General features: G+C 40.3%; 1 long non-coding RNA gene across 1 annotated transcript in view; it reads left to right on the top strand.

The window, feature by feature from the left end:
• Window positions 1-1,626: 1,626 nt before the first annotated feature.
• Window positions 1,627-19,043, top strand: part of LOC129524141 (uncharacterized) — a 48,559-nt gene continuing 31,142 nt past the window's right edge. The window contains exons 1-2 of the long non-coding RNA XR_008667823.2: window positions 1,627-1,811; window positions 9,519-9,684. This is a non-coding gene — a long non-coding RNA (uncharacterized lncRNA). The remainder of the gene's footprint in view (window positions 1,812-9,518; window positions 9,685-19,043) is intronic.

The raw sequence follows: 19,043 nt of genomic DNA, 5'->3' as shown, positions 1-19,043 counted from the left end.
CAGAGAAACTAAAGCCCACGGGCCGATTTACCAAAGAGGGTGTATTCTTATCCGTGCTGTCTTATTTTTCAAGATTCCAGACTAGTCATAAAGCAAATGGTATAACTGCTAGCTGATGGGAATTTCTGGAATGGATTTAAGTGTGAGGAAGACAAAGGCCTAGTGGTAAGGTCAGCTCTGGAGGTAGATTACTTGGATTCCGATCAACTTAGTTTGCGTTCTTAGGCAAATTACATAACTTTTCTGTGCCTCAATTTGTTTGAAAGAGGGTGTGTAATAGTATCTATCTCACACTGTAATTGTGAGGATTAAGTGAGCTATTCTACCAAAAGTATTATAACATGCAGTTAAACTCTCAGTGAACAGTATTTTTACCCAAATTACAAATTGTGAAACCCTGAAGTCTTGAGCTTTCAAGGAGAGTTAGGAACCCTCCTATGGCATTGTCTTCTAAAAATCTGCTGCACAAAGTTGATGTTTGCATCAGCTTTGGAGCTCAGATGGATTACTTTAATGAAGTTTGGGGCAAATGGATAATATACACATAGGAACCCCTCCCCCAACACACAGAAAGTATGTGGACACGCAGAATTCAAAAGTCTGAGGGTGGCTGTGCTCAAGGGGTAAAGGGATGCTTAGAAAACTGCCTTTTTTGGCCGGGTGCGGTGGCTCACACCTTTAATCCCAGCACTTTGGGAGGCCGAAGCGGGTGGATCACGAGGTCAGGAGCTCAAGACCAGCCTGGCTAAGATGGTGAAACCCCGTCTCTACTAAAAATACAAAAATTAGCCGGGCGTGGTGGTGGGCGCTTGTAATCCCAGCTACTCGGAAGGCTGTGGCAGATAATTGCTTGAACCCGTGAGGCGGAGGTTGCAGTGAGCCGAGATCTTCCCACTGCACTCCAGCCTGGGGAACAGAGCGAGACTCCGTCTCAAAACAAACAAACAAACAAACAAAAACTGCCTTTTTCTCCTAGGAGGAAGGCGGGACCTTCAGTGAGGGTGGCTGGCTACCAAAGAACTAAACTTTAACACAGAAAAGGTGAGTCGGTCTCCCTGCGACCACAGGCGTCCAACCCAGGCCCACCTCCCACCGCCTGGAAGGCCCTGGTGTAACTGGAGGGCGACTGAAAGGGTCAGACCATGTGACTGTTCTCAACTTTGGGCTTTTACACAGCAGTTTCAAAGACAAAGCGGCTTTTCAGCTAGGTTTGGTTTGCCGCCCTCCTCCTCCCAGGCCCAAGCTTGTTCCCCAATGTCCCCAGCGATGCTTGGGACGTCCCTTAGTTCTCCCCTTTTTTGGGGGGCCGCCTCGCGCCTCTAGGTTGTCTTCCGTCCCTCCTAAACAGAGGTGGATTCCCGCGACATTTCAGGGAGGAGAAACGGAGGGGCGAGGAGGGCAAAGACGCCCTACTAATCTCCCATCTTGAGAACGCGTCCCACCACGCCCGCGAGGCCCCCTCTGGCTACAGCCCTCACGGCGCTTCCTCCTCTTGCCGCATCCTCGGCAGGGGGGAGGGGCGCGGTGCGGCCGGCGCTCTCTGATTGGCTGCCGCGTCGGCGATCCACGCCACAATTGTTCCCTAAGACCGTCTGCAGCCAGCGAGCGCCAGGTGCGGAGCGGGCGTTAGAAGTTGCTGGCAGTCGGAGGCAGGGGAGCTGTTACTCGCGGCGAGCCGGGCGGCGGCCAGGGCGCAAAGTTGAGAGCAGTCTCTAGTCTGAGCCTTTCAATCGCCCTCCAGTATCATCAGTACCACGGACTCCACCTTGCTGCGGCCCCTCAGCAACCCAGTGCACCTGCCACTCGACCAGGTAGGTACGCCGAGGCACCCGGGCGTCGGTCATCGCGCCTTCGCCGCCCTTTGCGGCCGCGGTACTGCCAGAGCAGGGGGTCCTGGGAGAGGTGTGGGGATTGGGGCCGGTGCCCTCCTCTCGGTGCCCTCCTCCCGCCGCCGGGAATTCTGCGTGTCCACGTACCTTCTGTGTGTTGAGGGAGGGGTTCCTATGTGTATATAATCCATTTGCCCCAAACTTCATAAAAGTAATCCATTTGAGCTCCAAAGTTGATGCAGACATCAACTTTGTGCAGCAGATTTTTAGAAGACAATGCCATAGGAGGGTTCCTAACTCTCCTTGAAAGCTCAAGACTTAAGGGTTTGGCAGTTTGTAATTTGGGTAAAAATACTGTTCACTAAGAGTTGAACAGGGAGGCGAAGACAACTTTGTTTTTTCCCGGGAGAGCCCTCGCTCGGAAGTGCCTCCTCCCTCCATCTGCGGCTTGCGCCCCAAGACCTTCATCCGCCGCCGGGGCCGGGGTGGGCCGGGCGTTGGTGCCGGCGACAGCCCCCGGGGAGGGTCTTCACACAGACTTGAGGGTGTGCATGCTGGTCCCTGCCCTCCGCCGCAGCGGGGCTGGGACTCAGCAGTCGGTTCCTGGAGCTGCCTTTGGTGCGCACGGGCTGGGGTGTAGACGAGGCGCGGAAGGCTGTGCTTCGCGGAGGCCTGCGTGGTGGTGCCTACCCCGAGCGTGGCTCTGAGCGACCACTGGAGAGGCTGATGCATGGGTGGGTCTAGGTGAGAACGGTGCATTAGAGATGGCGTTGATGGGTGCGAGGGGGCACAGAGAGGCCTAAGTGCTGCTGCACTTTGGGGACAGTTTGCATTGGAGTGTGGTTTAAGGGACACAGAGGCAACAGTTTCGAGGAGGGCAGAGAGGTTATGAAGAAAAGTCAGAGGGATTTATTCCCAGGATTCTAGCTGAGAAAGTTGCAACCTTGTAGATAGAAGCAGCCACTTTTACCTCCTGGCCCAACCCTCAAAAAAGCACTTGGCAGTGTCTATGGAAGGGTGGCATTTAAATGAGGCCAATCGAGTTTGATGGTTAAAGGGCCTAACGGTTACTGAGAAATCAACAGTATTGTGATGGGAAAAGCAGCGCCACTTTTATTCAGCAAAGAAAGTTTGGAAGTATTTTATTGTGAGAATTGAGGATAAGATTTAAGGAAGATGTTGATGGGGTGTGTGTGGGTAGAGTTAGGTGATTGCTGTAGCCTCAGGCTAAAGGTAGTTGACTTTGGAAATTTTGCTTACAATTGTTTCAAGCATACTTGCACTTTACACCGGATACTGGTTCAAGGTCCTTAGCTAGAATGTGCTCCTGTTGTTTAATCTTCAGGGATTTCATTTATAATACAGGATTCCCCCTTGTCCAGACAACTTTTCCTAGCAGCAAGCTGGAAACCTGACATTAGGGTACAGGTTGCCGTGTGCTTTACTGTTTAAAATAAAATAAAGTATGTGGAAGGAGTGTAAAATAATTCTGCCTTCTGTTGAAATCTCGTATTGCTGTCATAACTTCCAGTTAAATAGTAAAGTACCTATCCCCAGCTACCTTCAACAGCAGTTATAATGTGTATCATGCGAATAAAGTATTGGTAGTGAAATTAATCGTGTATTTGAAGAAAACACTATTCTCTGTTTATTAATAAATTGATCAGAATTTAGAGTTTTTCATCTTCTCAGCACTGTGGAGGATCCTCTTTGTTTTCCACACTGACATGCAGTGTATGACCTTTTAGCATATCACACTCCTGATTAAATAGGCTGCTGACAATGTATCAGCAAATGCAAACATTTTGCTGATGAGGGGCAAGGGAGATAGGCGTATATATTTACATTTCTTTTAGGGAGACAAGCATATATTCACATTCTGTCTTTCTCTTCCCCCTCTTACTTTCCCTTCTCCCAACCCCACGTCTGCCATAGGCTTACCCTACGTCCAATGCCGAAATATTTTCTTGACTGTGCTAATAACACCTTTTAATTTATATAATGTGTATAAGTTTTTAAAAGTGATTTGATAGTAATGAACTCATTTAAACATATCAGCAACCAGAGAAAGTTCTTTTTCAGTACTGAAATAAGCAGGAGAATCGAGAGAAGGAGACAGGACTTAAAAATTTTTGACATCCTTCTTTATTTAGTCAAAGGTCTTGAGTTGGTACCTTGGGACTACTATAAATTTGTACAGCCACGTATAGCCCTAATTTGTGTAGTACAGTCATGTACTGCATAGTGCAAGTGAGGTCATTAGACCCCGTATATGATGCTGGTCCCATAGATTATAAGGGAACTGAAAAATTCCCGTTGCCTAGTGAAGCTGCAGTATTCATAGTGTCTTAGGGCAACACATTACTCATGTTTTTGTGGTGATGCTGGTGTAAACAAACCTACTGTGCAACCAGTCCTGTAAAAGTCTAACATATACAATTATGTACAGTACATAATACTTGATAATGTTAAATACATTACTGGTTTGTGTAGTTTCTATACATTTTATCATTGTTTTAGAGCGTGCTCCTGTTGACTAAAGAAAAGTTAACTATGGAACAGCCTGAGGCAGGCTAAGTGCAATTACACTACAATATTCAGGAAATATTCCAGAAGATGGCACTGTCATAATAGCAGATGACAGCTACATGCATGTTATAGCCCCTGAAAACCTTTCAATGGGACAAGATTAGAGGTGGAAGATAGTGATATAAATGATCTGGACCCTGTGTAGGCCTAGGCTAATGGGTGTGTTTGTGTCTTAGGTTTTTTTTTTTTGAGATGAGAATCTCTCTCTGTCGCCCAGGCTGGAGTGCAGTGGCACGATCTCGGCTCACTGCAACCTTCACCTTCTTGGTTCAAGCAACTCCCCTGCCTCAGCCTCCCGACTAGCTGGGATTACAGGCACATGCCACCACATCCAGCTAATTTTTTTTGTGTTTTTAATAGAGGCGGGGTTTCACCATGTTGGCCAGACTGGTCTCAAACTCCTGACGTCAGGCAATCTGCGTGCCTCGGCCTCCCAAAGTGCTGGGATTACAGGTGTGAGCCACCATGCCCGGCCTGTTTGTGTCTTAGTTTTTAACAAAAAGTTTTAAAATTAAAAGTAAATAGAAAACAGCTTATAGAATTGGGATATAAAGAAAGAATACTTTTGTACAGCTGTACAATATGTGTTTTAAGCTAAGTGCAATTACAGAAGAGTTAAAATGTTTATAAAGTAAAAAAACTACAGTAAGCCAAGGTTAATTTATTATTGAAGAAAGAAGAACTTTTTAAAAATAAATTTAGTGTAGCCTAAATGTAGAGTGTTTATAAAGTCTATAGTAGTGTACAGTAATGTCTTAGACCTTAACACTCACTCACCACTCACTCACCCAGAACAACTTTTAGTCCTGCAGTCTTCATTCATGGTGAGTGCCCTGTATAGCTATGCCATTTTTTATCTTTTATGCTGTATCTTTACTGTACCTTTTCCAAGTTTAGATACACACATACTATTGTGTTAGTTACTACAGTATTCAGTGCAGTAAGCTGCTGTATACGTCTGTAACCTAGGAGTAACAGACTGTACCATCTAGCCTGCGTGTGTACCATCTAGCCTGCGTGTGTCGTAGACTAGATTGTCCAGATTTATGTAAGTACACTGTGATGTCCACACAGAAACGGAATTGCCTAATGATGCATTTTTAAGAATGTATCCCCATCATTAAGCAACACATGAGTATATTTTCAGTTGTTTTCTATTTGAGCAAGTCTTGGGAATATTTGATTAATACCACTCAAGCCTTAACTTTTCATACCGATAATAAATTGTTTCTTTGAAGCACCTAAGAATTGACTTTCTAGTTGATGAAGTTCTTGGAATAACTGAAAACTCACATTGTAAAATTGGATGAATAAAATCATTTAGCTATCATTTTAAAGTTGAGCATTTTATAGAACATAGAACATTTTTATAATGTAAATAGTCCAGGTTGAGAGAAAGCTTATGAATTTGTTGTAATCAGATAGTGTGAGTTAACAGGAAAAAGACACATCAGGAAATGAAAAGTGCAAAAATATAACATCAGTGTATTAATTTGGTATGAGCAAATTAACAGTGTTTTGAAAAATTAGGAAATTATAAAAGTAGTTATTTGATGTCAGATGAAGAAAAGAACCTTAGTGTAAGAAAAACAGTTAACTTTTTACTAGAGTAAGTGTAGAATTTATGAGATGATAGAAATTATTGGTCTGTGTGGAATGTAAGAATATGCCTTGCAGGGCCAGGTAGCAGAAAGGAGGGAGTGTTTTGCAATGAGCCTGAAGCCGGGGAAGGAAAAGGAGCAAAAGATCTTGCCATAGACTCCTGGATTGTTTAATCATTACTGAGAAGTCCAGAGTGACCTTGAGGTAGCCATAGTATTTGTTCATTAGGCCTTAAATCTTAAGAAAAATATAGAATCTATTATTAAGTGAGGTTACACCATGCTTTAAGATAGGAAGTATCTAGCATCTGAGGTTTGCCTTTGTAGGCCTTGCTTTCCAGATGATTTTATTTCTAGGGTAATGTTTAGTAGGTGGTTATGATTAAAGGAATATATGGAGAGGAGGTTTTGAGGAAGGAATTGGACTAAGGGAGACCTGTGCCATGAAAAAGGGCCAGATACGCAATTTAGAAGACACCAGTATCATTGAACATATTTGTATTTTTTATTAGTTTCTGATGTGCTGATGCTCAGTTCATCTGTGAACTTAAAAAGTAAGGTGGGTTGGGCGCAATGGCTCATGCCTATAATCCCAGCACTTTGGGAGGCTGGGGCAGGAGGATCACCTGAGGTCAGGAGTTCAAGACCAACCTGACCGACATGGTGAAACCCTGTCTCTACTAAAATTGCAAAAATTTACTGGGCGTGGTGGCACACGCCTGTAATCCCAACTACTCAGGAGGCTGAGGCAGGAGAATCGCCTGAACCCGGGAGGCGGAGGTTGCAGTGAGCTGAGATCATGCCATTGCACTCCAGCCTGGGCAACAATAGTGAAACTCCGTCTCAGGAAAAAAAAAAAAAAAGTAAGGTGAAGTATTTCATAATGTTTTTACTGTTTATGAGTGGATTCTTTTTTTTATAACATGTAAATGTATTTGATACTTCTGCATTTCCAATTTCATTTGTGTTTTCACTAATGTATTATGTACCCTAATAGGGAACTGAATTTTTTTCATCTGATTGAGAAGGTAATACATTTTATTGTATAAAATTTATGAAATAAAAACATATAACTGAAAGTTTAAAAATCACTCATTTTCCTTCACTCCAGAGAAAACTTTTGTTAATTTTTTTAGAATGCGTGTGTATATTGAAACAAAATTAGAGTCACACTGAATATAAAGTTTTTGTAATACAGCCACCATATTGTGAGGAACCTCAGGGCATAAAAAGATGCCTTGTATAGGTGTTTGAACCTCCAGGCCCCGCCAAAGTCTCAGGTGACAGCCAGCATCCACCATCTGATATATGAGTTAGTGAGCCTTTAGATAATACCAGTCCCTGGCTGATGGCAAATAGAGAAGCAATGAGTTATCCATGCTGAACCATGCCAAACTGCAGATTCCAGAGCAAAAGAAATGTTAGTGTTTGCAGCCACCAAATTCAAGGGTACTTCTTAGGTCATCAGAGTATTCATTTTGCAATCATATATTTTAAAATAATTGTAATTGAATTATAACATATATGGTGAAATGCATAGACCTGAAGTGTGTAGTTTGATCAATTTTGACAAATGTGTACACTTGCATAACTCACACTTTGTAACCCTTGTAAAGGTGAACATAGTAGACCAGAGTGAGCAAGGTGTAAGTATTAGATGATGAGTGAAAGAGATTGGGAGGCCTTTGGTTATAATAAAAATATCATAGGAAGCCATCGGATTTTTAGAAATACATGTTGTATTTTAGAAAAGTTTTAAATTTACAGAAAGTTGTGAAAATAGTAGAGACTTCCCAAATAACTTACATCCAGTTTTTGCTATTGTTAACGTGTTACATTAGTATTGTCATTTGTCGCAACTTGTGATACATTATTATTGACGAAATTCTATACTTGATTGATTTCTTTAGTTTTTACTTAAGGTCTGTATTAGTTAGCTGCCGTAACAAAATACCATAGACTGTGTGGATTAAACAACAGAAATTTATTTTTTCACAGATCCGGAGGCTGGAACTCTGAGATCTGGGTGCCAGCATGATTGGGTTCCAGTGAGGACTCTCTTCCTGGCTTGCAGAGGGGCACAGTCCCCTTTCCTAGGTGTGTTCTTGCTGAAAGAGAGAAAGAACAAGGTCTCTGTGTCTCTTTATAAGGGCACTAATCCCTTCAGGCCAAGGCCCTGCCCTCAGGACTTTATTGAATCCTGATTACCTCCCAAACGCCCTATCTCCAAATACCATTACATTCGGGGTTAAAGCTTCAACATATGAAGATTCTGAGTGGGCCACAAACATGCAGTTTATAACAAGGTCCTTTTTGTGTTCCTGTATCTTATGTAGGTTACCATATTACATTTAGTCGTGGTGTCTCCTTAGCTTCCTTTAGACTGTGGCAGTTTCTCAGACTTTCCTTTCTTTTTTGTTAACCTTGTCAGCTTTGAGGACTACTGGTCATGCATTTTGTAGACTGTGCCTCAAGTGGGATTTATCAAATGTATTTCTTATGATATGTCTGGTCTTATGGGTGTTTGGGAGGAAGACCACAAAGATGAAGTGTTGTTTTCATCACATCATACAAAGGGTATGTGCTTTCAGTGTGACTGATCATTGTTGATGTTAATTTGGTCACCTGGCTGAGGTAGTGAAGCAGGATAATTTCCCTGACCCCTTTGCTGGTGGGAACTGAGATGTGGGTGCCGGAAGTAGCCGGCCACTTAGGTCCTGGCAGGGGCAGACCCCACTCACTGGAACCCCCTGTGCTCAACCCCCCGTGGGAGGGAACACACAGGTAAGTGAGTGCAGGAGCCGGGTTGAGTGTTTTTGGGTGCCGGCAGGAGCAAAATTCTGTGTGGGCCCCGTGGCCCCAGAAGGAGTGTTACAGTCAGTGCTCTTTTAGCTTTGCCATCCATGGACAGTTTAAATGTTAACAGCTTAGTGGAAGGTAAATGTGACAGCCTTTTTGCACCTGCCTGGAAGAGAAGTGGCTGTGGAATATGAGAAAGGGTGAATACGAAAGATTTTCCTTTCGACTGTGTCAAGTTTCAGATGCTTGCTAGACTTTGAAGTAGAAATGTGGCGACCATTGAAAATGTGAGTCTGGAGTTCAGGGTATGGGGCAGGACTCAAGATTCTATTTGGAGGTTGCACATTTTATCTTTAAAGGATTCTGTTGTATTTTTCAGAGTAAGAATTTCGTTTGATAGAATAAAGAGCCTGTGGTCATTTGAGTAGAATGATGAGAAAAATTTAAATCAAACTTGTTTTTTTCTTGAAAGCATTGTGAATAAAGATAACAGTAAAATATAGGTGATTTTCAATCAGCATCAGTGACCCATCTGTATCTGACATGAGTCCCAGCTGATATAGCCAGTTGAATAGTAGAAAATTCAGAATTTGATTTGCATGTCTTAAAGCTATTGAGAAGAAAAATTAGACATTTAATTTTTTCCCCCTAAGGAACTATGTGCATATATTTTTGAGCCTTACCTTTTTTTTTTTCTTAGAGGGAAAGCAGTTAGGAGTGGGAGGCCTCTGAACAAGCTGTATTTTGTGTAGCCGCCAGCTTCCATCTTTCTCCAGGCAGAACGCTGGCCCTCAGCACATCTTTCTGCTTCCCCTCGGTCAGACCACCGAGAACTGCCGCTGTCCTGTCTGACTCCTCCTGTTTTGGTGAGTAATATAGGGAGGCTGAGGGTTTGATATTATTTGGCTCCATATTTTAAAAAGATATTTGGTAGTTTATGTAAAATTATGTCTAATTTGATCAGTACCACTTATAACTTTAAGTTGTTGTACAGAAATTGATCCTTTATTATTTAGAAAATAGACTTTAAAGTTAATAATATTGGGAGAATTCCTGGTTCTTTCCTTTTCCCTTCCCTCTCTTTTAGTTCTTTATTTATTTTTAGAGCTCTTTGTACTGGTACATCTTCCCTTTCCTGGGGAGTTGATTTTAAAAATTAGATTTGCAAGAGGTATCCTTTTAGAGGATGATGTAAGCCACTTGTACTCAAACTTAAGCAAAATAATTTTTTAAGTTCCCTGTGTGCCCTTTTTAGATCCCATCCCAGAGAGGAGTGACTTCTGCTAGATTGTGTTATTTCCTTTCTTTCTTCATAGTGTTGTCAACAAATATATATATGTATGTGGTAATAAACATGAAATTTGCCATCTTAACCATCTTTAAGTGCACAGGTCAGTAGTGATAAGTGTATTCACAATGTTGAGTAGTAGATCTCCAGGACTTTTTCATCTTACAGAACTGAAACCATACATTAATTAAACAACTCCCTATTTCCCCCCAGGCCCAGCCGCTGGCCTTTTGTTTCTATGAATTTGACTGTTCTAGATACCTCATATAAGTGGAAATTTACAGTGTTTGTCTTTTTGTGAGAGGCATATTTGAGTTAGTATATGTCTTAAGGTTTCACCCATGTTGTCACATATGATGTATGTTATGTGACTCATAAAAACCAGAATTTCTTTCCTTTTGAACAGCTGAATAATGTTCCATTTATAAAGTTCTTAATTTTCATGTTACTGAATTTATAACATTCATGATTTGCAATATTTTTATACCTAGGTTGGGAAATTCTTCTATATCCTGAGATCATAAAGATAGCCTTCTATATTTTTAAGAAGTAATTTTTTTGTTTTAAAACAATATTAAATTTACAGGAAGGTTATGAGTACAATTCCGATAACATTTTCTTTTTCCTGAACCATTTGAGAGTAAGTTGCTGACTTGGTGACCCATCGCTTCTGAATATTTTGTGGTATTTTCCTACAAAAAGGACATTCTGCTGTGTAATATATAAATGACCATCAAAATGAGAAAATTAATACATTTCCATAATCACATCTTTGACTTTATTCAAGTTTTACCAGTTATCTCATCAAATTCTGTTTAGCAACACGATCTAGTTCAGAATTACAGGTTGCATTTAATTCTCATGTCTCTTTAGTCTCTTTAAGTCTAGAACACTCTCTTTATTGAAGTGAGCTGTATTCCTTCCTCTTCTGTTTTCTGGGAAGGATTGTATAAAACCAGTGTTAATTCTTTTTTAAACATTTGATAGAATTCTCCAGTAAAACTATCTGGTCCTAGAGATTTGTTTTTTTTTTTTTTTTTTTTTTTTTTTTTTGAGATGGAGTTTTGCTCTTGTTGCCCAGGCTGGAGTGCAATGGCACAACTTTGGCTCACTGCAACCTCTGTCTCCTGGGTTCAAGTGATTCTCCTGCCTCAGCCTCAGTAGCTGGGATTACAGGTGTGTGTCACCACACCCAGCTAATTTTTTGTATTTTGAGTAGAGATGGGGTTTCACTATGTTGGTCAGGCTGGTCTCGAACTCTGGACCTCAAGTGATCCACCTGCCTCAGCCTCCCAAAGTGCTGGGATTGCAGGTGTGAGCCACTGCGCCCGGCTGGCCTAAAGATTGTTTTCCATGAGATTCTAAATTACAAATTCAGTTTTCTTAACAGTTAGTCATAGGGCTATTTAAATTCATATTGGGTGAGTTGTAGTAGTTCATGCTTTTTCTGGAATTGGTGCGTTTCACCTAAGAAATTCTATATTAGCTAATCTATGGGGAGTTTTATTCTTCCTTGCCTTATATAGACATATTTTCAATGAAAAGATAATCTGATTTATGTATTTATAAAAATAAATGTATATTTTATATCTATATCATATAATTTTACATCTATATCATATAACTTTTTTTTTTTCTTTTTTTTTTTTTTTTGAGACGGAGTCTCACTCTATCGCCCAGGCTGGAGTGCGGTGGTGCGATCTCAGTTCACTGCAAACTCCGCCTCCCAGGTTCACGCCATTCTCCTGCCTCAGCCTTCTGAGTAGCTGGGACTACAGGCACCCGCCACAGCACCTGGCTAATTTTTTGTATTTTTTTAGTAGAGACGGGGTTTCACCGTGTTAGCCAGGATGGTCTCGATCTCCTGACCTTGTCATCCGCCCACTTCAGCCTCCCAAAGTACTGGGATTACAGGCGTGAGCCACCGCGCCCGGCCTGTATCATATAATTTGGATCAAGCTCTAAATGTAGCCAGGACATCAGTGGCAGGCTATATTCAGTACTGATGGGAGTCTCAGTGACCTGTAAAGCCTATGTCTCTCTACACACTTCCTAGTTTGCTCTGCATGAGTCTCTGACCATGCAAATAGCTATATTGTGGCTATACTGTGCAGACAACTCATTCTATTTCAATTTTTTTCCATGACTTATTATTCAAAATAATGTGATACAATAAAAATCAGATTTGCTATGGTCCCTGACCTCAGGTTTGCTTAGAGTCTCTGCAGGGGTTACAGAGAAGTAGTTAGGAAATCAGAAATCAGTGTGGTTAATGTTCTGATGAGGAGGCAACAGGTCCTCATGAGAACAGAGAGAAGAGGTATCTGTTTTATTCTCTGCATCTCTAGTACCTAGTACAGTACCTGGCACATAGTAGGGTCTCACTAAATCTTTGTTGAATGAATGAATAAACTCAGCTGGGTGATCACAGGGTCACTTTCGGGGAAAACTTATGTCTGAGCCAAGTTATTGATATCTACAGGCAGTAAATGAATGGAGGGAATTCTCTCATGTGGATGCAATACAATTCAGTGTCATAGAAGAACACAAAGCTTAGCAATCTAAATAGTTATCTAAAGCTGTCTTATTTGCAAGTGGGGAGTGGTTTTCAAAAGTGATTTCAGACTGAAGGCTAAGCAGAAGTAACTCTGACTAAAGTATGTATTGGACAAGGTTAGGTGAGAACCGGAATTGATTTTATGAATTAGCATTTTTGGTTCTGGCTGTTGTATTTACCATTGCTAGGTTTAGTTTTTAACATATCTTAAAAATAATGATCTTCAAATGAATGAGAAGTATATTTTGTGAAGCATGGTACAGCTTTCTCCAGGTCTTAACTACTAGTCTTATTCATATTATCTTTGCTTTAAAACAAAACTTTTCTATGCTCTAAATATATCTGTGATAAATCATGAGTTTACCACTAATAATGGTGGGTCATATATTTGTGTTTTCATATGCCAGGTACTGTATTGAGAGCCTGCCATGGGTTATCTCATTTAATCTGCACAGTGGCCTGTGTGTAAGGAAACCAAACCTAGGGCTCCCATTTTACAGAAGAGGCAACGAAGTTTTGGGGAAGTTAAATAGTGTGTACCCAAGGTCACTTAGTTAAGCATAGGACTCACATTTGAATCTAAGTCTGTCTGACTTCATTTAACCACTAAGCTATATGTGCTCTTTCCAATGTTTCATATGTCTTATTGTTAAACAAAAAAGGCCCAGGATTTCGTTTTACTTGTGTATAGATCCTTAGAAAGTTCATCAGTTAAATGAGGAAAGAGTTTGTTGTGAAATAACATATTAAGACTCCCCTAAAGGCAAATTACAGAAACCCACTTTAAACTAGCTGGCATGGCTGGATGCAGATGCTCCAACAATAAATACTGTGCTCTTCTTCTCTGTGTCTCCTCCTTTCTCCCCTTCCTCTTTCCCCCTCCCTCCTTATCCCACTGCCCCATTCCCTCTCTCATTCTGCTTTTCTTTGAGTGTTGGCCCATTCTTTCTTGTAACAGAAGCAGCCCCAATTGAAACCAGCTCCACTTGTGATCCTAGGAAGAGAGAGCATCTTCTCTGGGAAGAAATGCCCTGGGGAAGACTCTTGGTCATGGGGACTGGGCGCTGTGACAGGACTTTGTGAACTACATGGATTGTAGCTGTTGGGGTGACAACATATCCATACTTCATCTTGATAAGACATATTTGATGGTTGAAAGCTGTAATTATTTTAAGATAATACGCAATAGATTTTAATAGCTTTATCAAGATATAATTCACATACCATAGGACTTACCCATTTAAAGTGTACGGTTCAATGGTTTTAATGTATTCACAGTTGTGCAGCTATCACCACTGTCTAATCTGTAACATTTCCATCACCAAAAGAAACCTTGCACCTATTAGCAGTCACTCCCCATTTTTCCCAAGCCCCTCAGCCTTAAGCAACCACTCATCTACTTTCTGTCTCTATAGATTTGCCTATTTCAGACATTTTATATGAGTGGGAATCATACGACATGCGGTCTTTTGTGTCTGACTTCTTTCATTAGCATGTTTTCAAGGTTTATCTATCTTTGCATATCATCATGCATTTGTTATTATTGCCAAACATTCCATTATATGGATATACCACATTTTATTTGTCTGTCTGTTGATGGACATTTGGGTTGTTTTCACATTTTCACAATTATGAATAATGCCACTGTGAACATTTGTGTAGAAGCTTAAGTTTTCACTTCTTTTGTGTGTATACCTGGTAGTGGAATTGCTGGGTCATAGGATAACTGTGCCTAACATTTTGAGGAGCTGTTTTCAAAGTGACTGTACCATTTTACATTCTCACCATCAATGTGTGATGGTTCCAGTTTCTTTACATTAAATAATGGCCTGTTTACTTGTCTTCTTGCCTTGTATTGGAGTTCTCCCAGTGGGTTCTGAATCTGCTCCACCTCATCCAGTTGTCCAGGTAAGCAGACCATGTTGATCAAAGGATCAGAAGTGTATGTTTGTTTGTTTTTCTTTTTCTTTATAAATTTCATTATTTACAAACCTAGACAGGGATTATTCTTATTTTCATATTAAGAAAGAAGTTGTAAATGCCAGAGGTTACTTGGTCGAGGTAGGAACAGGGATTTGTATTTAGGATTTATTAGGTGTTAGAGAGCTGCTTGCTTTAGATCTGCAGTGTCAGCCTACTTTGATATGATAGGTGGCATTCATATGACACACATTCTCACTTGTGTTCACTGTGTTATATGTAGTTCCCAGCAAACTAGTTGTATCTCTACTGTTTTTTTCCTAGAAATGTGAGGGCAAGAGTAATGTTTTAGGAATAATCTTTATTAAATTGTTCATAAACTTGACTTTTAATTTTCATTAGTATAAATTACTTGCAGCACACCAAAACTGAGCTGCTTTTCTGTGATTCACAATTGTTGCTTCTGACTACTTTATTATGCCGACTTTTGTTATCAGCCCTGTAGGGCTATTTAACATTCACCTTGAAGTCAGTATAAAATTTGATACTCTGGAAGTCTGTATTCAGAGATGCATAGATGGTCTTCCATCGGTGGCTTTCTCCCTAGCCCTAGAGCAGTCCATGTATCCAGACTCCATATTGAGTCTTCCTTCTCAGCACAACATAAGAGAATCTATGTTGATCACACATTATGCAAAAATCTATGTTGATCTCTTGCCACTGATTTGCCACATATCACTATATAGCTTGAAAGTCAAGAACTTGTGATTTAGAATTGCTGTTCAGCTCATGCTTAATATTTTAATGACATCAAGCAATAGCAAGAAGAGATTACACATATTGGCAGCACCTTCTAAACTTGGAATAATGTGGTGATCTCTGTAAGATAAAACAGGAGCTTGCAGGTATTTAACAACAGATTTTTGTAAAGCTGATAATGTGCCAGGAATAGGTGCTGGGGGATACAATGAACAAAATGGATAAAAATCTCTGTCCTTATAAAATGTACATACCAGTGATTAATGATTTACTGTGAGATCATTTATAATGTGTAACATCCAGATAAAAAAACTATTGTGATTTTTTTTTGGTAGCAGTGTCTGAACACTTTGAAATTCTAAAAAGGAAAAGTAAGGAATTAAAAATGTTTAAATTGGTGCATTTAGCTAGTATATTATGTAAGTAATTATTGGCTAAGTACCCCAAAGGCAAGGTATTACAGATCCCAATCTAATCATTAAAATTAACACTTTTTATATTGACCTGATCCTTATTGAAAAGTGTATTATTTTAGTGAGAGGCAGTGCAATCTCAAAATCAACATCATACCTCTAAATTGATAAGTTGATGTTGTATCAAATAGAAATTTCATGATAATGAGGCAGGTCAGTATTTGAATTTTTCAGTTCTTTAGAAGCATAATTTGAAGACTTGTAAAATTAATAGGACAGTTGAAATTGACTTTTATTTTTAAACATCAGACAGGTAATGTGCTGATGTAAAAAGATTGAGGAAGAAGATTTGGAATCTTGTAAAATTAATAGGACAGTTGAAATTGACCTTTATTTTTAAACATCACACAGGTAATGTGCTGATATTGTAAAAAAGTTTGGGTTTCCACACTCACATGTGAGTTATCCCATGTGATATTTATCATCACATGTTGTCACATAAGTTATCATCACACTTAGGAATTACAAAAGGATCAAAATAGACCTTTTTTTTTTTTAAATGGATGTGGGTACTTTTTACCCAGTAGTACCAGGCACCTGGAGATGAATGCTTTCAAGCGAAATAAGAAAGGATCACAATTCTTATTTGGGCTAATGCTTCTGATAGGCACAGCAGGAATGAATGAATGAATAAATGAATGAATGAATCTTATTAGCATATATAATAAATAAGTAAAAAACTTTACAAGATAATTTTAGTTAGTGATAAGTACTGTAGAGTCAGTAAAATGGGGTCTATGATAAGCGAATTAGCTATTCACTTGAATACCTAGTAAATATCTAAACTTATTGTGGCCAAAAGGGAACTCCTGATTCCCCTCACCACCAGCTTCTCATCAGGGGATGCTTCTGTAGATTGTGAGGTCTGGGAAGCTTTTGAAGATGTTATTTGAGTTGAGATGTGAATGGTGAAGTATCTGTGTGCATTCCAGGTATGGAGGTGGGAAAGCATTGGCTTAGGGGTGGAAATGAGTTTAGTGTGTTGGAGACAGTCAGTATGAAATGTTGAAATGTAGCCAGAAAAGAGATAGTGGTAGATGTCAGGCTAGAGAGGTGGAAGCGGCCTTGATCTTTTAGGACAGAATAAGGAGTTAGGATTTCACTTTAATCATGGCATTAAGTCTGTAGAGTGTTCTAGGTCTGGGGATTGATGGCCTCATGACTGTGGCTACTGCATAGAGGCAGAAGAGGAAATGGGGACCTTTCTGAGCTGTTGTCTGGGTAAGAAGCCATAGCAGCCGTCTAGATGGAGCCTGGGTCAGCTTTGGCAATGTACTTTGCAGACAGAGCTAAAGAACTTAAGTGTGGATTCTATGTGGAAGGCAGGAGATGAGTAGTCAAGAGTTGATTTCTAAGTTTTGGTTGAGCAACTGAACGTGCAATGGTTCAGTTACTGAGATGGGGAAAATTGGAGGAGAAGTTGGTGGTGAGGGGAATCAGAAGATCCCTTTCGGACACAATAGATTTTAGATACTTATTAGATAGTCAAGTGAGGTAGCTTAGTGGGCAGTTGAATAAATGTCTGTAGTTCAGTGGCGACATCGACTAAAATGACAAAGGTAGGTGTCAGCAAAGTAGAGCTGACTTTAAAGCCATAAGACTGGATGAACTCCCTAAGGGGATGGGCTCTTCAGTTTACTTCCTTAAATTGAGAACGTTGGACAGGATGGACTTTTTTTTTCCTGCATTAATTCATTTTATTTTATTTTATTTTATTTTAATTTTATTTTATTATTATTTTTAATTAATTAATTTATTATTATTATACTTTTAGGGTACATGTGCACAATGTGCAGGTTAGTTACATATGTATACATGTGCCATGCTGGTGTGCTGCACCCACTAACTCGTCATCTAGCATTAGGTATATCTCCCAATGCTATCCCTCCCCCCTCCCCCCACCCCACAACAGTCCCCAGAGTGTGATGTTCCCCTTCCTGTGTCCATGTGTTCTCATTGTTCAATTCCCACCTATGAGTGAGAATATGCGGTGTTTGGTTTTTCGTTCTTGCGATAGTTTACTGAGAATGATGATTTCCAATTTCATCCATGTCCCTACAAAGGACATGAACTCATCATTTTTTATGGCTGCATAGTATTCCATGGTGTATATGTGCCACATTTTCTTAATCCAGTCTATCATTGTTGGACATTTGGGTTGGTTCCAAGTCTTTGCTATTGTGAATAATGCCGCAATAAACATACGTGTGCATGTGTCTTTATAGCAGCATGATTTATAGTCCTTTGGGTATATACCCAGTAATGGGATGGCTGGGTCAAATGGTATTTCTAGTTCTAGATCCCTGAAGAATCGCCACACTGACTTCCACAATGGTGGAACTAGTTTACAGTCCCACCAACAGCGTAAAAGTGTTCCTATTTCTCCACATCCTCTCCAGCACCTGTTGTTTCCTGACATTTTTAATGATTGTCATTCTAACTGGTGTGAGACGGTAGCTCACTGCAGTTTTGATTTGCATTTCTCTGATGGCCAGTGATGGTGAGCATTTTTTCATGTGTTTTTTGGCTGCATAAATGTCTTCTTTTGAGAAGTGTCTGTTCATGTCCTTCGCCCACTTTTTGATGGGGTTGTTTGTTTTTTTCTTGTAAATTTGTTGGGGTTCATTGTAGATTCTGGATATTAGCCCTTTGTCAGATGAGTAGGTTGCGAAAATTTTCTTCCATTTTGTAGGTTGCCTGTTCACTCTGATGGTAGTTTCTTTTGCTGTGCAGAAGCTCTTTAGTTTAATTAGATCCCATTTGTCAATTTTGTCTTTTGTTGCCATTGCTTTTGGTGTTTTAGACATGAAGTCTTTGCCCATGCCTATGTCCTGAATGGTAATGCCTAGGTTTTCTTCTAGGGTTTTTATGGTTTTAGGTCTAATGTTTAAATCTTTAATCCATCTTGAATTGATTTTTGTATAAGGTGTAAGAAAGGGATCCAGTTTCAGCTTTCTACATATGGCTAACCAGTTTGCCCAGCAGCATTTATTAAATAGGGAATCCTTTCCCCATTGCTTGTTTTTCTCAGGTTTGTCAAAGATCAGATAGTTGTAGATATGCGGCGTTATTTCTGAGGGCTCTGTTCTGTTCCATTGATCTATATCTCTGTTTTGGTACCAGTACCATGCTGTTTTGATTACTGTAGCCTTGTAGTATAGTTTGAAGTCAGGTAGTGTGATGCCTCCAGCTTTGTTCTTTTGGCTTAGGATTGACTTGGCGATGCGG

This window comes from Gorilla gorilla, chromosome 7, assembly GCF_029281585.2.
Source record: "Gorilla gorilla gorilla isolate KB3781 chromosome 7, NHGRI_mGorGor1-v2.1_pri, whole genome shotgun sequence".
NCBI lineage: Eukaryota > Metazoa > Chordata > Mammalia > Primates > Hominidae > Gorilla > Gorilla gorilla.
The sequence above is the reverse complement of the archived record's forward strand: the minus strand, read 5'-3'. Positions and strand labels throughout refer to the sequence as shown.